General features: G+C 44.1%; 1 non-coding gene across 1 annotated transcript; it reads left to right on the top strand.

Annotated features, from left to right (window-relative positions):
* Window positions 1-897: 897 nt before the first annotated feature.
* Window positions 898-970, top strand: TRNAA-CGC (transfer RNA alanine (anticodon CGC)). Its single transcript has one exon. It is a non-coding gene; the product is annotated as a tRNA-Ala (tRNA).
* Window positions 971-6,989: the final 6,019 nt, after the last annotated feature.

Below are 6,989 nucleotides of genomic sequence, written 5' to 3' on the forward strand. Positions count from 1 at the left end.
GGTGACTCCACCCTCTTAAAGTAAGTTCTATGGTAGCCTCTGTTTTTCACTTCTTTGAAAAAATTTATGTAATATTAGCAATAATCAGTTTCTTGAACATTTAACTCAACTGTAAAATCATTGTGGGTCTAACGTTCTCTTTGTGGGAAGAGCTGCAATTAGTTATTCAGTTACTAGATGGACAATAGAGTTACTAGGGAGATCCCCAGGGATGGAGGAGGAATGTTTGTTCGGGATTGAGCCTGTTTATAGACTGAGAGGAAAAAACCATCATGGGGTAGATTGAAGATAACAATCTGCAATTGTTAGGAAGGGATGGAAGTAGAGGGAGAGCCATGAGAGACTGGAGTAGGTAATTCCAATCTAACTGGGGGCTTGGGCAGGCCAGTGGAGCCAGCTCTACTCTTAAGAGACAGGATGGAAATAAAAGACAGTGGGATACATCTGAAGGTGATAAAAGCCTGAAGCAGAAGGAATACTTGTCTGGTGGGCTTTATTTTCTTTGGGAAGTAGAGAGTAGGCTTTCCTGCCTAGAGAGGAAGAGTTGGAATTAGGGCTTGAGGAAAATAGATACATGGATCAGTGGAGGAGAAGAAGAGGTGAGCAGGGACAGGTGTTGGCTTCATGTGATGTGAGAAGAGGGCAAGTCACTGGGCTGGAGCTTGAACTCCTGGGTCTATAGCAGGAACAAAGGGAGCTCAGGGGCTATGAATTAGGGCAATTATATGAAGTTGGTTGAAGAGATGGGTCATGATAGACTGAAAGAAAACAAGAGAACTGGGAAGTGGATGTCTGTGAAGTTAAAAAAGACAAAAGAAGAGTAGTAGAAGAATGGGAGAGAAAGAGGAAGCAGAAAGACACATGCTGTGATCAGAAAGGACAACAGGTCAGAGGACTTCCCTGGTGGTCCAGTGGTTACGACTCTGCACTCGCATTGCAGGGGGCCCAGGTTCGATCCCTGGTCGGGGAACTAAGATCCCGCATGCCACGTGGACCAAAAGGACAGGTCAGAATTTATGCTGGTCAAGTTGGCCTTTCCAGGTTTGGGGTTGGGTTAAGGATCAACCCAAAGACAATCCTAATGAGCCGATGGGAGGGAAATGGAAGGGGATTTCCAGGTAAGAGACAACGGAGCCAGGGCTGAAAGACAACTGCAGTGACAGTCTTCCTTCATTCTGCCCTTACCATTTGCTTCGGAGTGTTAAGGAATTTACATAACATCATGTAATTTAATCCTCCCACAGCTAATGAGGGGAGCCCTGATACTATCTCCAATTTGCAGACGAAAAGCTGATGCTCAATTAGGACATTCCTCAGATGGCGTTTGAATGAAGGTCTTTCTAATCCAAAAAGCTTTACGTTTAAGGGATATCCAACACTGTTAAAGAGACCAAGAATTGGGATGAGTTATTCCTGGGAAATAAAATCTCACAGTAATAGCAGGACTTTTGGTGGAGAGAGCTTTTGAGTCAACAAACGCCGGAGTGAAGAGAGGTGAAGGGTGGGAAAATCAGGAACCCTGGGTCCTACGCCTTCTCATCCATCAAAAGTGGGGGTTCCTGGGGCTTTGCAATGTTTATGGACACCGTGCAAGGCATAGTGGCATTTGTGGTCTGTGAAGACAATCTTGATTTGCACAGTTACACAGGTACTATATAAGAGTCTCCCCTTCCCTTCCCTATTCTTCCTTTTTCCTCCAAAACAAACAAGGCTCCTGCTCTGACCCTTGGTGCCACCTACTTCCCAAAACTGGCAAGAGAACCGAGTGAGGCATCTCACACTTAGCATCTTTCTTGATCCCTGGTGCCACCCTGAGAGTTAGATGTTATCATCCCCGTTTTAAAAACAACAAAATTTAAGCACAGATTGAAATTTGGCTCGGTACAAACGTCCCTTGCAATTGCAGAGCTTCTTGAAAAAACAGATCATTTACTGTATGATTTTGTATCCATGTTCTTCTCTTGATTTTGTTCTTGCCAAGATCTCCTGGAGGAGACAAGTCCTGTGATCCCCACAGGCAGAGAAGGAGTGCTTCTCCATCCAAGTCTCATAACCCATGAAAGCTGCTGCCGGGACCAAGCCCTGTAGCCTCTTTTGTCTTGCTCTCCTGTGATCTTTGCAAGAGGATCATGGTACTTCTTCCAGAATCAGAGACAGAGCGCCCATCTCCAGACTCAAATGCCTGGTGAGTTTCCCCAGTTTGGCTCAGGGCTCCCTGAAGACCTTGCTGAGCCTGGCACTCATTAAAGCTCCCTTGTCCTAAATCATCTGGCTTTAAGGGACAACTGAGGGACCACCAAAGCATTCTGCAGAAGGCAGAGCACAGGTCAGGGGAGTGAGTGCCAAGGCCCCTCATCCTAGATGCTGATCAGTTGGCCCAGCTTCAGGGTTGAATTATCTGTGTTAATTTCTAGTTTAGCCACTTACTAGCCGTACGCTCTTGAGCAGGGTCTGAACATCTCTGTACCTCAGTATCTCCATTTTTCAAAGCTCACAGCAATAGTCCTATGATAGAGGATGGTGACAAACGATCCTCAAATATAAGCATTCTATAACGGTTTCCTATAATATTAATGATGGTTATTATTATTGTTATTTAAACACATATGAAAACTGAGACCCAGAGAATGCAAGAGAACTTCCAAGTTCCCACACTGAGCCAGAGGCCACAATTCTGTTTTGTTTTGTTTTTTTAACCTCAGCATCCTTCTTCCCTTACGAGGATGAATTGGGCTAATATGGGCAAAGTACCATTTCCGTCAGCTAGGGCTGCCATAACAAAGTGCCTCAGACTTGGTGGTTTAAACAACAGAAATTCATTTTCTCTCCATTCTGGAAGCCAGAAGTCCTAGATCAAGGTGTTCATGGGTTGACTTCTTATAAAGCTTCTCTTTGGCTTGTAGATGGCTGTCTTCTCCCTGTGTCTTCACAGGGTCTTCCCTCTTTGTGTGTCTGTGTCCTGATCTCCTCTTCTTATAAGGAATATGGGATTAGGACCCATTCTAGTGATCTCATTTTAACTCAGTTGCTTCTTTAAAGACCTTTTCTCCAAGTATAGTCACATTCTGAGGCACTCGGGGGAGGGGGGATTAGGACTTCAACATACGGATTTTGGAAAGGCGACATTCAACCCATAATAGATGCAGATTACAGATTCTGACAGAGAAAAGTTGCTCAGGAAATATTAAGTATTATTTTCACGGCATGGTTACTACTGTGCCTTATCTCCGGACTTTGATGAAATTCCCACGTTGAAAATGTGTGATGTCCATTGAAAAGCCCCTCAAACAGCCTTTTGTATGTGCCCCACAGAGGAGTTCACACAGTTCCAGGAGGCTGCTGTGTGCCCACAGGACCCTTCTGAGGAAAGAGAACTCATGCAACTTTCTCTGCATAGAGTTGCTTTGGCTGTAGCCCATGAGCACTGAGCGGATTAAGCCCTACCTTCCTGCTCACCGGACCTTGGTCAGACATCAGTGCAAGTTCAATGCAACCACGGATGCGCCTGTGAACACTGACCCTCAGTGTCTGTGGTATGGGCTGGTACTCCAGCCAAATGTAAATATTATATAGTTTGGTGGCTAGGAAACGTCTCCTTGGGGACAAATAGACAAACAAACCAGAATTGAGTTTGATCTCATCTGTACCCGCTGCATGTAAAAAGAGAAACAGAGAGAGCGCCTCTGAAACACTTGGCTTCGTCTTCTCTTGAGTTTATAATTCACAATACATCCCTTAGATACAGAGTCTTTTTATCCCCTCTGTCATTTTCCAAGATCTTTTTTCACCCTCTTCTTCCCAAGCCAACCGTGTTCCTTTCCATGAAGTGTCCTTCTTACTCATCGCGAAACTAGAATTACAGATATCTCATTCAATCCTGAGAAAATGGGCTAGGTGTGAGGGGCTGGAGTTCCTCTTCAATATCAGAAGCATCTGTGGTCCCCTTTCTAGGACCAGGGACTTTGTAACACTGGGTGCACCTATGAACAAGGGGATTGCATAAACTCTGTGTTAAGGTCCTTCCCAGCTCTTATGACCTGTGATGCAATATATAGTCTCGGCATCTTCTGGGGTGCGTGCACCTCTGGCGGTCCCTTCTTCCCTCACACTATAGCAGAACCAAAGCCTCAGAAGGCAACTCTGATCTCTGCCTCTGCAGGGAGAGAGACTGGGGATGATGGATGGAGAGGGATTTGACAGGTTGATTTCAGTGAGTGTGTGTAGGAGTGTGCATTTCAGCTTGAAGAACGCAGGAGGAAATACCACATCCATGTATTTGTTTATCCCTGTTGTTAAATAGCTATGCTCTGGCCTCTGCACTGTGGTCGACTCTGAGAACACAGGAGACCTCAGCATCTCGGAGACACCACCAACCCGTGTACAGATCATCAGTCGAACACTACAGGAAACCCACCTGAAGGCAACTCACTGGGCCTGCGTTTCAGAATGAAGGGGCTTTGGTCATTTATTAGCTTGTAACCCTTAACGAGGCCTTCACACAGCAGGCTGGGAGAATCCTGAGAGTTAAGGAAGAGCTCTATGAACTGCAGATTGCTTTACAAATGCTAATTATGTTAGGAAGGTGATTGCCCTGGGACACGATCAAGTTCAAATTACTTAGTATGACAGCCAAGGTGGCTAAAACTCTGACTCGTGTTATGCCGCCCCTGCAATGTAGTCAATGCTCCAGATACATGGTGCAACTTGACATTTCTCAAACCATCTGCATCTTGTCATGCGTTCATGCCTTTGCTCCCTTCCTGCTTGCTGTCTGACAGATAATTGCTTATTTATCGAATTAAAATCTCACATCATCCCCCCCACATACACATGCATACACACATGCACACAGACACAAACTAAGCACGATTAGCTATTCTCTCCTGGGCAAATTGTTTGATCTCAAGATAAGTCAGGAACGACCAAATTCATTAAACAACCCTCAGTCCCTTTCTCAAGATGTCCCCAGATTCTGATAACCCAGTGGGTGTGAAAGAGCTCTAGCTAAGGTCTTCTTTTCCTGAGCCTACCTGTGAATTCTCAGAGTGAAGCAAATGTAGTGAGCTCGTAGATAGCCTTTCTCCTGCAATACAAGGATGTCCATCCCTGCGTTGTCTGCATTAACACAAACTGGGGAAAACATTTTAATGGCTAACAATGGTGGGGACTGGTGGAATAAAATAAAAGATAATAAGCTATTAATCAATCATTAAAGTGATGCTTTATTTTAAAATAAAGGAAAATATTCTATTACTTAGAAATGTCAATTTTATATGTTTTATGTCGTGATTCCATTTTTTGTACAAAACTAATAAGAAAAATAACACCCTGAAAGTGTATGAAACCAAGATAGGCTCTGGGAGCTGGGAGTGCAGGTGGTCGTAATTCTCTCCACTGTGTTTTGCTACATTTTCTAAATATCCTATAAGAAGTAATTATGTCATCAGGCAAAAATAAGTGTGGCTTAATTGTTTTTCTGGTTTGGGGTTTTTTTTTGGCCACCCCGCACGGCATGCAGGATCTTAGTTCCCCAACCAGGGATCAAGCCCGCGTCCCCTGCAGGGAAGTCCCATGGTTTAGTTGTTTTAATCACTTTGATTCAAACAACACAAAATTTTGAATTTTAGACTTTTGCGTATTTTTAGTAGTTGCTCATCCATCCACCCTTCCATCCATCTTTCCTTCCATCATCCATCCATCCATCCATCTTTCCTTCCATCCATCCACCCTAGGAAAAAAAGGGTGAGATTTGGAAAGGGTTTGATACAAGTTAGTTCTTACTCACTGGCTCTGTGACCTCCAGGGAATTGCTCAAACCCTGTCTTCAGTTACAGCATCTGTAAGTGGAGCAGTGGCCTCAGCATGGCCTGCATTTCTGGGTTATTTTTAGCAACAAAAGGACTCACAGATGTGGAAGCCCATTCAAAGCTTCCACTCCCTACGTGTGTGACCTGAGATTTTCAGTATTCAAGCAGGTTTCATGCTTGCCCATTTCGGTTTGCAGAAACCCACCATTCCACAAATAACAGTTTTCACATAAATGCATCTTTGGAAGCTCTAAAGGCTCCAAATAAGATTTTGATGTCTAAAAAAAATGCACACCATCCCTTCTGATGCAAAAGTAATTGACTTCCTTCCCACATAAAGGATTCTTATCATTTAAATGGAGAAGCAATCTTAATAATAGATGATTGCTTTATGAATATGAAAATTATATATTCATTGCATAATCAACCGTTTAACTGACACATCATTGCAGCCCCTGTGGAGTGTGTGGAACAGATTTGAAACCACGTGACCGATTGTTCTAATTCTTCTTTTAGAAAACAAGAGACCTGCTATTCAGCTCAGGGTATAAGGAAATAGCAGATTCAAATCTGCCGTTACTTATTAAGCATCTGCTGTGTGCAAAGAGGGACTGTTGCAAAGTTTACATTTTTCAGGAAGATACCACACCCTCCCATTGTGAAGCTCAAAAATGAGATTGCTGGGATTAGCAGAGGCAAACTATTATATAGAGAGTGGATAAACAGCAAGGTCCTACTGTATAGCGCAGGGAACTATATTCAATATCCCATGATAAACCATAATGGAAAAGAATATGAAAAAGAACATACATATATATAGGGCTTCCCTGGTGGCACAGTGGTTAAGAATCCACCTGCCAATGGAGGGGATGTGGGTTCTATCCCTGTTCCGGGAAGATCCCACATGCCGCGGAGCAACTAAGCCCGTGCGCCACAACTACTGAGCCTGCGTGCCTAGAGCCCGCACACCAAAACGAAGAGGAGCCCCCTCTCGCCACAACTAGAGAAAGCCCGCGCGCAGCAACAAAGACCCAATGCAGCCAAAAATAAATAAATTTACAAGAAAAAATAAAGATTCCAAGTAGGAGCAACCTCAGAGTGCCAGGGCATTGATAAAGGCTCCCCAGAGCAAGAGGCATTCCGAGGGGACTGAAAAGGGACAAGGGCAATAGGATAGGGATA

Source organism: Delphinus delphis, chromosome 17, assembly GCF_949987515.2.
Source record: "Delphinus delphis chromosome 17, mDelDel1.2, whole genome shotgun sequence".
Taxonomy (NCBI): domain Eukaryota; kingdom Metazoa; phylum Chordata; class Mammalia; order Artiodactyla; family Delphinidae; genus Delphinus; species Delphinus delphis.